The sequence below is a fragment of the Dasypus novemcinctus genome, chromosome 10 (genome assembly GCF_030445035.2).
Source record: "Dasypus novemcinctus isolate mDasNov1 chromosome 10, mDasNov1.1.hap2, whole genome shotgun sequence".
In the NCBI taxonomy this organism is placed as follows: Eukaryota; Metazoa; Chordata; class Mammalia; order Cingulata; family Dasypodidae; genus Dasypus; species Dasypus novemcinctus.
The window spans coordinates 57,337,841-57,352,581 of record NC_080682.1 but is presented as its reverse complement, the minus strand read 5'-3'; the positions used below and the strand labels follow the sequence as shown (position 1 = coordinate 57,352,581).

At 39.8% G+C, this 14,741-nt stretch overlaps 1 protein-coding gene across 1 annotated transcript in view; it reads left to right on the top strand.

The window, feature by feature from the left end:
- CAT (catalase) overlaps positions 1 to 14,741 on the top strand; it is a 48,017-nt gene that overhangs the window by 2,487 nt on the left and 30,789 nt on the right. The gene's annotated exons all lie outside the window — the stretch shown is intronic.

Here is a 14,741-nt window from a genome sequence, read left to right as displayed (position 1 = left end):
GCTGGTCACTTGGGCTGTTTCCAGTTTTTGACTCTTATGACTAAGGCTGTTGTGAAATTTGAATACAAGTCTTCCTGTGCACATATGCTTTCATTTCCCTTGTGAAATACCTAGGGGTGGAATTGCTGGATCATCATAGGGTAGGTGAGAGTTTTATGAGTTACTGCCAACCTTTTTCCAAAGTACTGGTACCATTGCATTTCCATCCACACTGAGAATTCACGATGCTCTTCATCCTGCTGACTTTTGGGTTGTCAGTCTTATAATTTTAGCCATTCTGGGTGTGATGTTGTATCTCTCTATGGTTTTAATTTACATTTTTCTAGTTACAGGGATGCCAAGCAGCCTTTCATGGGCTTATTGACCACTTATATATGTTTCTTTGAAATACCAACCTGTTCAAACTTTTGTCCTTTTAAAAATTGGTCTGACATTTCAATATTGATTTATAGCACATATTTTAAGTTAAACCATATGTAGACTAAGTGCTGTAATTATAGATTCCAAAATGTAAGATAGTATAAGCACATTTGAAATTAGTTTTTCTCTTGTATAAGGGGCCAGAGTGGTTTGAGTTATGAGGGGGAAGTATTCTGCTTCCGCCAGTCATTCAGGGATCCTCTATAGTCAGAACAGGGGTTTTAAGATCATCCTGGGCATCACCATCTAGCTGCAGGGGGTTTAAGAGCTTGGAGGAGGGTATGTGGATGGATTAAGAGCCAGGCTGGAAGTGGTGCAGGCTTCTTCCACTCCTTCCATTAGGTGAACTCTGTCACGGGGCTATGCCGAGTGAGGTTGGGAAATGTAGTCTGTTTCTGTCTCCAGAAACCAGGCTTTGCCACATTAACCAAAACATACACTTGGTATTTGCTGAAAATATTTCCAGTCATTTTCTTACGATGTGATGGACAAATAGATATCAGTCTATTTTTAAAGATTGTGTTTTTTACTTTTTGACATTAAAATATTCATTGTTAGAAAATTTTGACAGTAATGGATTTTTAGAAAAATCTCTGCTTGGTAAAAGCTTTTATGTTAGTCTACAGTTCTGTATCAATATCCTCTCCTCCTCTGAAGATTTTTTTATTAGGAAAGTTGTAGGTTTACAGACAGATCATGCAGAAAATACACAGTTCACATACACCCCTCCTCACACACTCAGTTTTCCCTATATTTATAATTAATTTCCCTTTTATTTATACTTTATGTTAGTATGGTACCTTAATAACAATTGATGAAACAATATTATAATTATACTATTAACTATATCCCGTACTTTACACTGGTGTTATAAGTCCTATGATTTAAAAAAAATTAGTTATATATACAATCTAAAATATGTCCTTTTAATCACACTCAAATATATAACTCAGTTGTGTTAATTACATTCACAATGTTTTGCTGCCATCACCACCATCTGCTTCCAGAACTTTCCATCATCCCGAAGAGAAACTCTGTACCAATTAAGCATTAACTTCTTATTCCTAACTCCACTCCAGCCTCTGAAATTCTGTATTCTAGTTTCTGACTCTGAAATTTGCTTATTCAAATTATTTTGGATCAGTGAGATAGTACACTATTTGTCTGCCTTATTTTGCTCGACGTGATGTCTTCATTTATGTTGTTGCGTGTATCAGAGCTTCTTTTTACAGCTGAATAATATTCCATTATGCATATATACCACATTTTGTTTATCCATTCATCCATTTATGGACATTTGGGTTGCTTCCATCTTTTGGCAGTTGTGAATAATACTGCTGTGAACATTGATGTGCAAATGTCTGTTTGAGTCCCTGCTTTCAGTTCTTTTGGATATATTCTTAGAAGTGGGATTGCTGGGTCTTATGGTAATTCTACACATAATTTTCTGAGGTACCACTAAATTGTTTTCCCACAGTGGCTGCACCATTTTACATTAGAGTGTTTCTTTCTCTGCATCATTACAATACTTGTTATTTTCTGTTTTTTAAATAGTAGCCATTCTACTGAGTGTGAAATGCTATTTCATTGTGCTTTTGATTTGCATTTCTCTTATCGCTAATGATATTGGGCATCTTTTCATGTGCTTACTGGCCATTTCCATATTTTCTTTGGCGAAATGTGTGTTTTGTCCATTTAAAAAATTTGGCTGTTTGTCTTTTTGTTACTGAGTTGTAAGAATTCTTTATATATGCTGAATCTGAAACCCTTATTGGATATATGGTTTCCAAATATTTTTTACCATCCTGTGACTTGTCTTTTTACTTTTGTGATGAAGTTCTTTGATACACAAAAGTTTTTAATTTTGATAAATTCGTATTTATTTTTTTCTTATATTGCTTATGTTTTGGGTTTAAAATCTAAGAAATCATTGCCTAGCACAATGTCCTGAATATGTTAGGAATTTTTTAGCTTTGGTTTTCATGTTTAAGCTTTTGATTCGTCGTGAGTTAATTTTTGTATGTGGTTTGAGGTAGGAGTCCACCTTCATTCTTTCTCATATGGATCCAATTTTCCTGGTACTATTTGTTGAAGAGACCGTTCTTTCCTTTTGATTGGTCCTGGCACCCTTGTCAAAAATCATTTGGCCATAGATGTGAGGGTTTATTTCTGAACTCTCAGTTTGATGCCAGTGGTTTATATGTCTGTGCTTGTACCAGTAACTTGTTTTGATTACTATAGCTTTGTAATAAGTTTTAAAATCTGGAAGTAAGAGTCGTCCAACTTCATTTTCTTTTCCAAGATGTTTTTGACTATTCAATAGGGCCCTTTCCCTTTCCATATAAATTTGATGATTGACTTTCCCATTTCTGCAAGGAAGGGTGTTGGAATTGTGAGAGTAATTGCATTCAATCTATAAATTACTTTTAGTAGAATTGACATCTTAACAATATATAGTCTTCCTGTCCATGAACATGGAATTTCCTTCTATTTTATTTAGGTTTTGTAAATTTCTTTTTGCAATATTTAGTGTTCTGTATATAAGTCCTTTACATCTTTGATTAAATTTATTCCTAGATAGTTGATTCTTTTAGTTGCTATGGTGAATAGGATTATTTTCTTGATCCCTTTTCAGGTTGTTCATTACTAGTGTATAGAAATATTACTGTTGGGAAATGGATGTGGCTCAATCCACTGGGCCCCTGTCTGTCATATAGGAGGTCCAGGGTTTGATGCCCAGGGCCTTCTGGTGAGGGCAAGCCAGCCCACGCGGTGAGCTGGCCCACGCGGAGTGCCGGCGCACGCAGAAATGCGGCCCTGTGAGGAGTGCCACCCTGCATGGGAATGCTGCCCCACATAGGAAAGCTGCCCCGTGCAGGAGTGCCGGCCAACGTGGAGAGCTGGTGCAGCAAGATGATGCAACAAGAGAAGCAGAGGAGAGAAAAGAAGAAGATGCAGCAGAACAGGGAGCTGAGGTGGCACAAGAGAGTAACTGCCTCTCTCCTACTCCAGAAGGTCCCAGGATCGGTTCCTGGAGCCATCTAATGAGAATACCAGCAGACAGAGAAGAACACAGTGAATGAACACAGAGAGCAGACAACAGGGGGAAGGGACAGGGAGAAATAAAAGAAAAAAAAAGAGAGAGAAATACTATTGCATTTTGTGTGTTGATCTTGTACCCCACCTGTGATGGTTTGAAGCTTTATGTACCCCCAGAAAAGTATGTTCTTAAAGCTCATCCATTCCTGTCAGTATAAACCTGTTCTAAGTAGGGCCTTTTCATTAGGTTACTTCAGTTTCTTTGGTTGGGTCATCGTTTCATACTTCTTTGTCTTGTAATCTTTCGTTGTTCACTGTACATTTTAATCTTTTAAAGTATTGGCTCTGGGATTTAGTCCCTAAGCTGTCTCTTCCTTAAGTTTGTATTTAGCTAGTGATATGATAGAGATTTCCTTGAGTGCAGGGAGCTAACAAAAGCAAAAAAACCAATGCCCAAAATACCTTTCACATTCTTTGAAAACTGGCTCTGTGTTGGCAGGCACTCTCCTTGGGAATTTAGTCTGCCTGTCAAGAAGATCAGCCTGAGCTGAATGTTAAGTACAGGGTCCTCTTCTTTTCTGAGCGTGAATCTTGTTGTGGCCTTGTTTTTGCTCATGGCTTTGGGAATTCCCCGGTTTACAGGAATTTGAATATCACTTCTACACCATATGAAATGCACTTGTTCCCCTTCCTGGGTGCTCTATTGTATGACTTTAAGCAGGTGATTTTTTGCCCTAGGCCTCCTTGACATAATTATTTCTTATACTTCTTTAGCTGTCTGCACCTATGTCTGCCTGCAGGGAAAGTTCTGGGAGGATGAGCCAGAGAGGACTTCCCTGGTTCAGTCTTACAGGCTGTTACCCAGTAGATTGGCAGGGACATACAGGCATCGCCAGTATGCACATGGGGGATCCTCTTCTCCTTTTGGAATAGGACCAGAGACCCACAATTGGAGCTCAGGCTGGCACCATACTACACTGGGGAGGGGCTGGGCAAGAGACCAGCAAAGGCACCATGAGGTTTTCCTGCCAGTTTTGAAACGCTATTTTCTTTTTAAAAAATGTTTATTTTTAAAATTTAATTTATTTTATTTTTTTGTATTTTCCTGATTTGTAACTTACCCAGTTACTGCAGCCCTTTAACTACTTTTCAGAGTTTTGAGGAAGATGGGTCTGCCCATTTTTTGCTACTTGCTCAAAGATTCTGTAGGGGAATGGCAGCCTGGACTGTCTTACCTTCTTGCTATTTTGGTTGGCCAGAAGTCCTACTAGTCTTCTCTCCATTTATTTTGATCTATTAGTGGAATATGAGATCTTTAAGTTTTGGAAGTATAATAGGAGGGCATCCTGTTGTCTCCTCTCTTAAGAACCAGATGCAGAATGCCAGGCTATTGTCTTCTCTCTTAAGAACCAGATGTAGATTGCCAAGCTGTTGTCTCCTCTCTTAAGAACCAGATGCAGAATGCTAGGCTGGGTATATCCTCCTTTGGAACCAGTGTCACCTGACGTGAAAGCAGTTTATTGGGCATCTGACCATGTGGTCAGATTTTGTTGCTGACAGGTGAATTCGGAGGTCTGTAAAATTTAATAAACCAGCAATGAACCATGTATTCCTGGTTATGACTTGAATCTGTTTACAGATCTTTCTGTCTTGCTCTCAGTATACATTGGGTGGGGGATTTGTGGTCCTACAGACATTCCCAATCACTTTGATTAGAACTTAAGTGGGAACTTTGATTCTCATTGCTTAGCATGCCATGGGCCCTTCCTTTGGGATGCTTACATTTCATTAGTAGTGTCTAATTCTTTAAAGTTGGAAAATTTGGACATTACAGGGTTTCCTTTTTTATACACCTCAATTACTACCTGGGAGAGAGGCTGGGTTTTAGCCTAGCATTCGTGTCAGTGAGTCATAAGACAGAGCCTGTGGGAGAATCATTATATACTTTTCTGGGTAATCTGATAATAATGGCATTAATGTAACACTGCCAATGTACAGGCTGGAGGAGGGGTCAGTGGGTTATGTAACTTTTTGGCACACATGGTTTCTTTTCTCTTAGGAAATACTTGAGTGGAATTGCTGGGTCATGGTGTTGCAGTGGGAGAGATGTGATGAAAGGCACAATCCAAATTTCTAAGCTGTTATTTTTATCTCATAGCCAATATTGAGACCACACCATAATTTTTATCAAGGTTAGAAAAGACAGGCTGGTTGCAAAATGTGAAACAAGCAAATTCTTATTTTTGTATCTTTCCCCCTCATTTTAGTTCTTATCTCTTTTCTGAGTACTGTGACTATTGCAGTTTCTGATACAAAGAGTGAAGGAATCTTTTACATTTGTGGATTATGCTTAAGTCTAGGCCACCTCTCAGTGCTAGCAGATTGATTTAACACAGTTTTGAGGCAGGGGAGACTTCTTTTGCAATAACTATTCTCTATTGTCAAGATTCTGTTCTTGATAGGATTATTCTAAATATTTACTAATTATTGAAAACCAGTAGCAGTGCTTTGACCATTTCTTGCTGGAAACATTTAAGAAACAAAGTGACTGGCTTGGCAATTCACCAAGAAGAGAGGAAAAAATATTAACACTGGGTTTAAGTCACATGATTACTCTTGTACAAAGTAGTCTGAAATAGCCTTTCTTGAAAAATAAGCATTTCACATTTGGGTGAGGGAGGACGTGTTGCGCTGTTGGCATTCAGATACCCAGCCTTGTGACTTTATTCTATTTTATTTTTTCTGGATTAAAACTATTCGTAAGTTGTCTTCCCTGGGATCTTTGGAATTCGTTTTGATTTTTTTTTCTGTTGTTTGCTTCCCTTCCCCACATGCAGTTAGACATCGATTCTTTGGTTGCCTACAATATAACTTATTTGTTGATCTCAAAGGCAGTACAGGTTGAAGATCTAGGTAACGTACTGCTGAGATGGCCTGCTTTAAACTCTCATTGTTCTCTGTTTAGTGCCACCAGTAACCATTTGTATTCTTTATACTGAACACAGCCGTATTTTTCTTACCCTTATTGGATTTTATTTTTTCCGTTATATTTTATTTAATTTTTATGGAGTGGCATTACTTTATATAGAATATATGGAATGATTTAGACATTGAATAAAGTACAATAAAAATTTAGTCTTGGCCATTGAGCTTAGAATGGCTTTATTGGGCATCTGACCTTAGGGATAAGGAAAATATGGCTGTATATGTAAGCTGTGTTGTTTAAAGAGGCAGTGTATTGTTGTGGTTGAGGGCTTGGGTTCTCGAGCCAGTCTGCTTGGATTTGAATCCTGATATTGTCCCTTTCTAGCTGTGTGACCTTGAGCAAGTTGTATAACCTCTATGCCTCAGTTTCCTCTTGTGTAAAATGGGGATAATGGCAGTACTTATTTCAGAGAGTTGTTGAGTAGATTAAATATAACCCAAGAGCCCGCTTATTAAGCTATTATTGTTACTCTTTTGAGGTTTGAGTGCATCTAATAAATAATGCACTCCTCCCTGATACCTAAGCTGAGAGAGAAACAAGGTGTCCATGGGACAGATGGAGATCAAAATACTACCTTTATTACTGGTTGAGGATTGGTTGGAACATGTGGGTTAGGAGGTTTGGCCAAGCAGGCTTGCTGAGATTGCACACTTGAGGTGAATTTACCTTAGTCCTGCCTTAGGCAACTCTGGGGGAGCAGGAAGAATGTGTGTTACCTGTGGGACTGCTGGGTGTCCGAGGGGACCTAAGCCCTTTAACAGGATGGGATTCTTTCTCCGAACTGCCCAGTCAGGGAAGTCTCTCCCCTACCCGGGAGCAGAGGGCGTGGGGGGAGTGGGGGGGGAGGCCCAGAGGGTGCGCTGGTGGAGGGGCCCTCTCTTCCCTCTAAAACAGGAGGCCAACCCCATCCTCAGCACATTATTGTTTGTATATTTATTTTTTCTCTCTCACAGACAAAGAAATTTGAGGAGCAGGACAGTCTTTGATTCCCTGTCCACAGGTGTAACATTATAGCACTGGAGTGTAATGATTTGCTAGAAAACATTAGAAACATCCTGTATTAATCACTGAATATAAGAAGTTGTCTTCATCACTCTTTGGAGACTGGGAATTAGGGTTGGTTAGCATTACCAATCTTTTTCAATTTCAAAATGGAAGAATGTGATAATTGTTAACAACTTGGAATTTCTGTGAGCAAAGGGTACTAATATATGGAAACTGCTGATAAAATATTTCACCAGAGGAAGCCAATCTTATTCTTCCTAGGAAAATTTCCTCATTTATATATTAGCTCCAGCCAAATGAAGCTTATAAAAACAGTAAAGCCAAAATGGAATTTTCCTTTTCTTTTCAAGTCCCTATTTCCAGACATGGTGCCAGTTTTTAGCCAAGTCAAAATAGCTTCTTTGCCAATTTCTGCAACAATTTTCATAACAGGTTTGTCAAAAGGTGTTTGATCAGAATTTGAAGTTATAAAGTAAAAATTTTCCACTTTTTTGAGGGAGTCGGAAGGGGATGCAGAGAGAGGGGTAGACTTTTGCTGTTTTCTCCTCCTAAACTTAGACATAATCTTTCCTGGCTGTTTCGTATTGGTCTGAAGTTTATTTTCGTGTTGACTTCCCAAGCATTTATTGTGCATTTGTTTGGCATTACACCTGATCTCAGGAATGTAGATGTGAAAGGAGGACAGTGTCTAGAGTGGAAGAACAGTGAGGTAAAGAGGCAAGTGTGCTTTGTTCTGTGGGGTACCAGCAGATGCCCTTGGCCCAGCTTAAAGGGTAATGTGAGGTGGGGGAACATATGAGAGCATTTCAGCAGAATCATGTCCAAGGGCATGGATCAAATAAATGTTCAGCAGGACAAATGGTCCCTATTCAGAGAGAGCTCTTAAAATTATCCAACAACAGAAAAAGGTGTTTTGTTTTGTTTTGATCTAAAAAAAAAACGATCCTTCACTGAGGTAAAAAAAATTGGCAAGTCAGAAGAAATATCTTTGCTTATCTATACTCATTCTCTGTAACAGGAAATGCTGTGCTACAAAACTGATACCTGTTCAAAGTTAATTTCTCTGAGCATGTAGCTTCTTCATCCATTAAAAGGGAATAATGACATTTATCTCACTGGATTATTAGGAGACTTGAATGGGATAAGTTGTGTGAAGGCACCTGGGATAATGCCTTGTAGAGGGCTAGGTGCCCCAGAAAAAGGGGTAGTTAAAAAGGGAACGTTAGAAATTATGTGTAGTTCAGATACAGCAATAGCCATATCTCATGCATCTTAATGGAGGCATCTTATCACTAGAGAAAGCTCAGAGTTTGCCTCATGGGACACTGTGTCCTTTGCCTGCTTCTTGTTAAAAACAAGGGCACAGACTACAAGGTGTAACTGCATTATGGTTTACTGTCAGTCCCTGTTCTCCAGACCCATGCTGTTGTTTGTGCGTCACATGTGGATTCCTGACATCAGGCTGTACGGTCCATGGGCAGAGGGGGGATGGGCCGTGACTGGTGAATGAGTGAATGAATGAATGAAATCCTCGTTTCAAATGCTGCCCCCTCTGGACACTACCATCCAGCCTGCTGAGGGGTCCATCTTGGAATTATTGGATTTCAGAGAACACCCAGCTGCCCTGAGGGCTACTTGTGTGTCCTCGGCCTGCAGAACTCTATATTATCTTTATCTTCAGCCATTTCTCTCAGCAAGTCTGAAGCCTGCAGCCCTGCTGCTCTCATGCTACTGCCAGGCACATCTGCAATTGGTGGCACTGTGCATGGTTCCCTCTTCTCTCCTTTCTCCCCCTCTGCTCATCTCTGCCCTTCTCAGCTGGTGCAGGCAGTGGCTTCATCTGCCTGTACTCATCTAATCAGGTATCATCTGCCAAGTCTTTCCTTTTCTGGAGATTTTTGTTGTTGCTTAGAGGTCTGGGGCGGTTGTTTCCACTGCGCTCTACTTGCTAGTTGCAAATTATTCTAAATGTGCGAGATTGCTGGAAGTCTGTCCTTGAAAAGAGGGAAGCTTCTAGGATATGCAGATTCCTAGAGAACAGAAGTAGATGACAGGGGAGTGGGGAGTTAATGCCTAATGGTATGGAGTTTCTGGTTGGGGTGATGGGAAAGTTTTGGTGATGGGTAGGGCTGATGCAGCACAGCATTGTGACACCACCGAATTGTCTACTTGAAAGTGGCTACAATGGGAATTTTCATGTTGTATGTCTGTTTTTACAGTACACATTTAAAAAAAAACAGAAGTTCACTGTATTTATACTGGAATTGAGAGCAGTGCTTCACTGAATGGAACTGACCATAGAATAGACCACGGGGCACTCACTGCCTTCTTTCTGAATTCCACCACTCTCCATCCTTTGATTGGCACAGTCCTCAAAAGAGACCCAGTTATAACCTCTGCTTCCTTCCCTCCTGTGAATTCAACTTGCTCCCTTGAACTTACACTTTAAAGTGAAAAAAAATCTTTCTGTAGGATCTTAGGTGCACCCAGTAGGCTTAATCATAGTCTCTGATTCATGTTTCTCTGTCATTGTTGGTCTTTGTCCAGGTCTCCCTTGTTTTGTTACTGTTTTGTATTTGCCACTGAAACTGTCATGGCACCAGTCACCAGTGCCCCCCAGATTTCCAAGCTCAATAGCTTCTCTTTAGTCCTCATTCTGCGTGACTTTTTTTTTTTTAATTTTATTTGTTCATCCTGCTCCCCTTCTCATTGTATGGGGTCGCTGTCTACTTTCTGTGTCCATTTGCATGTGCTCTCTGTGTCTGCCCGTCCTCTCTTCAGGAGGCACTGGGAACCAAACCCGGGACTTACCATGTAGAAGAGAGGCGCTTAATCACCTGGGCCACCTCAGCTCCTTGATTTGTTGTGTCTCTCATTGTCTTTCCTTTTTGTGTCGCTTTTGTTGCATCAGTTCTCCTTGCCTGCCCACCAGACCAGCTTGTCTTCTCCAGGAGGCACGGGGAACTGAACCTGGGGCCCTCCTATGTGTAGGCGGGAGCCCAATTGCTTGAGCCACATCCGCTTCCCTCTGTGTGACCTTTTTTCACGGAGCACCTCTGTTGGCACCCCTCCCTGCAAGTCTCTGTCCCTGGATTCCTGGCAGGCACCTGCTCTCCTCCTCCCTCCTTCGCATGTCCCGTCTCCCTTGTTGACTCTCCTCTTCTTCCGTGCGTGGTGTCGTTGCAGGTCCTGGGTGCTTGTTCCTTGAGGGTCTCTTGCCTTGGCCTGCACCTCTCCCAGCCAGGCTTCCACGTGGTCAGGAGCACACACTCCCCGCCCTTTGCGACTGCAGCCCGTGTTTAGTGGCCACAGTTACAGAGTAATATTTTGGAAAGAGAACATTTACACACTTTTAATATAGCTGCTTTTGTAAATAAAATTTTGTGTTTAATATTTCCTTTTTGCCAAATAGATATTTTTGTGAGTTGCAAGAATTGTAGGCAAGAGTTGAATAGAACAGTAAAAAAAAAGAATTTCTTATGCTTTAATTTTCTTTTGAGCTGTATATATTTTAGGCAGTCTTTCCCCAGCATTGAGCTAATGTACCATATTTCATCGAATCTAAGATTCCATCTGTTGTAAAACACACTAGTATTTAATATACTCTAAGAAAGCAATAACTCTGCCAATTTAAATCATGACTCATTAAGATGCAGTTGTAAGACATACCCCAATTTCAGAAATCTTAAAAGTGTAAAAAAATATAACTGATGAAATATGGTGGTTTAAATTTGTTTAAGAGCTTGTGCCCAGCAGTGGCTTGATTTCTTATTATTTCTTTGCAGTAATAAAATGGAGGAAGGGGGTCCTGTTTAGGGACAGCAACCTTAAAAATGATTACATACACATTTATGTGAAATCACGTCAAGCTGAAGATGTGCATAACTTCAAATTAAACTAAATTTATACAGGCAAGTGAAAACTAAGCATAGTTTAGGGAGTTTGTAGAAAGTGATGAGAAAAGTGATTAGAAGTGGACACTTGTAGTGAAATAATATATTCATTAAAAATATTTTTCTCAGGAATTTTTTCTATTCATTACATGAAAGTTAATCTCATTGCCTTTGTTGAGTCAATATAGAAAAGTATAAATACTTTGAAAGCTTCTGATATTTTATTAGATAGGGAAAAGTACTTTTTGACTTAAAAATTATTTTAGGAAGGAAAATAGAGAAGAGTATAAAGAAAATTCAAATGGCTTTTCTTTAATTATATCAGCTAAATGTTATAAGAGTTTCAATGCTATATTGTAATTTCTCTGAGTGCAGTTTTTTTGATGATGATATAATAGTTCATCTTATGGATATAATTAATTATTCCCTTGTTTTTGAACACTTACGCTCTCCCTAAGCTTGCTGCTATAAATAATTTACCACTCCAGTAGAATGTAGGCTCCTTGAGAGTGGTTATCTTAATTTATTGCTGTAATCCCCAGCACCTAGAACAGGCCTAACACATAGTAGGCACTTAGTAAATATTTTTAAAAATGTTATTGAATGAATTTGAGTTTAAATCTTAATATGCACTTCAGATTTTTCTTCCTAAGTATTCCTAGTAGAAAAAGGAATTTAAGGAGGTGATTAAGTTGCCTATTTAGAGTTTTTTCTGGAGATGTTGGAATATGGCTTGCTGTGAGGCAAGCAGAGGCACTAAATACATAAATGCTTTTTTTCCTTTTTCTAGGGTTCTGTGGGAGAAGAATCTTTAGCCTCAGAGGGTCTTTTTTTTTTTTTTTTTTTACTTCCAACATGAAGATATTACTCAGCTCTGAAGGCATTATGAGGCAATACCTCTGGTCACATGGGATTTTATTTTCTAGAAACATCTCTAAAGCCTTGCAGTTTTTTCATAAATATTTTAAAAGTTGCTTTCTATCGTCCATTCCCCAGCATCACACTCTCATTTTATTTCGTAAATTTTCATTGCTTGAGCTGTTATCATCTCAACAAATATATTGCATTCTTCTCTTCACCTTCTAATAAATGGCTTCTTATCTTTTAGTTTAGGCCAGTTTCTCTTACCCTTATCTTAAATATCCCCTGGAATTGGGGGATCTTTTCCTTTCTAGTCTGCCCAGTGGCCTCCCTTCTATGTTGCTGACCTCTTGAAGCTTTTACTGCCATGCTTGTTTTGAAGGCCAATTGTGTATACATATACTTGTGTGAGAAAGTTGTTGTAAATTAGGACACAATGATTTTGTCAAGTGTGGAATTAGAAGAGATGCTGAGGGCTGCATTTGTTTGTTTTGAGTGCTGCATTTTTAACCTACTACTATTTTCAACCCAGGCTTCATTTCCTAACATCGTTGACTTTATGGGGGAGAGTCCTGCATTGGGTGGGAGGTAGGGCTAATGGGGGCATAATTCTAGCTTTCCAGCTCTAAGATTCGTGATGCGTTGTCCTCAGGCGAGACCATTTTATCCTTCAGTTCTCCATTCATTCATCTCGCAGATACTCATTGACACTTATTCTGTGTCTGCCTCCTTTGGCTGAGGTTTTCATCCTTGACTATCACCCTGGCCCAGTCATGGCAGGGAGCATGTGATTACTTTTATCTTTCTTCTAATGCCCCTCTCCCCTGACACCTAAGGGCAGCGCCCTTTCCTGCGTTAGGAATACCAGCAAGCAAATGAAACTGACCTCTAGCTGTTACTTTATTGAGCTTCTTGATACTCTCTCGAGTACCCTTGTCCTCTCTATTTTTTCTTAGGTTTTCTTTAATGCCTGTTCATCTGGTGAAAAGAGCATTTGAGAAATAGACAGATTTAATTTGCTCGAGCTGTTTTATTATTTTAATTTTCGAACATCTCAAAAGCTTTGTCAGTGGTTCTCACACTTGCCTTCACTTTGAAATCACCTGGGGAGCTTTAAAAAATCCCAATGCCCAGACCTCGCCCCAGACTAATAATATCCAGTCTCTAGGAGTAAGTCTCCACCATCAGTATGCTTTTAAAGCTCCCCAGGTGATCCCAACGTAGAGCCAAGTTTGAAAACCAAGATTTAGGTTTAAACTAGAGGTGAAATTATACAACTTGACTGTTTCTTTTTCTGATTGCTGCTTTACTTTAAATAAATAAAAACAAAGTACATGAGTATGAGTAATGTACTGGCAAAGCAAAGTGGTGTGACTGCTTGGTACCTGCTGATAGGTCCCTTAAACTTTCTGACATTCTGGAAAGGTTTGCTGCTAGATGGGTAAGGGGATATGAGGAGAGAGTCTGACTGGATGAGTGCCTATCTGTTATGATTGCTAGAAAAATAAAACATAAAATGCTAGGCATCTTCTGCTATTAGGTCACTTTCTCCCAGCCAGTGAAGTGGTAATGCAAATGGGCCTAGTGTGTGGCAGCATTTTGCATACTTCTAGTTCTTTTATCTCCTGGGTGAACTTGATGAGGTAGGTGTTCTGTCCATTGATGCAGAAACAGTAAGTAACCTGCCAGTAGCTACACAGCTGGTAATGGGCAGAGCTGGGAGTTGCACCCAGGCTGCCTTTTGCCAGCATCCCTGGTTTCTCCATGCTACCATACTGGCCTCTTCCCATTTTGAGGTGAATAGAACCCTGGTAGGCAATGGGGATTTACTGGTGTGTGAGAGTCTGGTGTGTGGATTTTGTACATTCTAAGATCTCTTTTATTCAGGACCTTTTCCCAAATAGCTCACAGTACTTTATAGTTTTTAAAGGATCTCTCCAAGCCCCTTAACCTACTCTTCCATTTACTGTTTGAGAGAAGAGGCAGGCTTTAATGTCATTTTAATGTGCAGGACTGTGCATAGACAGATGACGTATGTACAGCCCACCCCAGGGAGCCAAGTCTATGGAAGTTCTGAGAATATTGCTTTTCTGGGTGTGTGAAGATGGTCCCTTTAGGGACATTATTGAGCTCTTCTCCCAAGGTGGAGATGGCTTAGCTTTGCTTCACCTCCATATTTGCCCAGATTTCCCATGGGCTAAGGGAAGACAGTGGATAAAAATAGAGTGATGAAGAGCTGCCCAGAATTATGTGGGGCTTAAAGAATGCTGCCCTCACCCTACACGAAGGACAGCTGAGGGCTTCTGATGAAACTGAAATTAGAGAACTGGGTGGATAAAAACTAGTTCTTTATTAAGGTAAAATAACCTATCCCATTTCAGGGACATGTGACATCTTTAGAGAAATAAAACTACAGTCCATCTTACTGCAGGTTCTGTGCAGAGACAATAAAGGCCATTGACCTTTTTTTTTTTTTTAATTTTCTGAGGTGAAAAGAGATGTTGCAAATAGCAGATGTACATTGACTGAGAGAGATG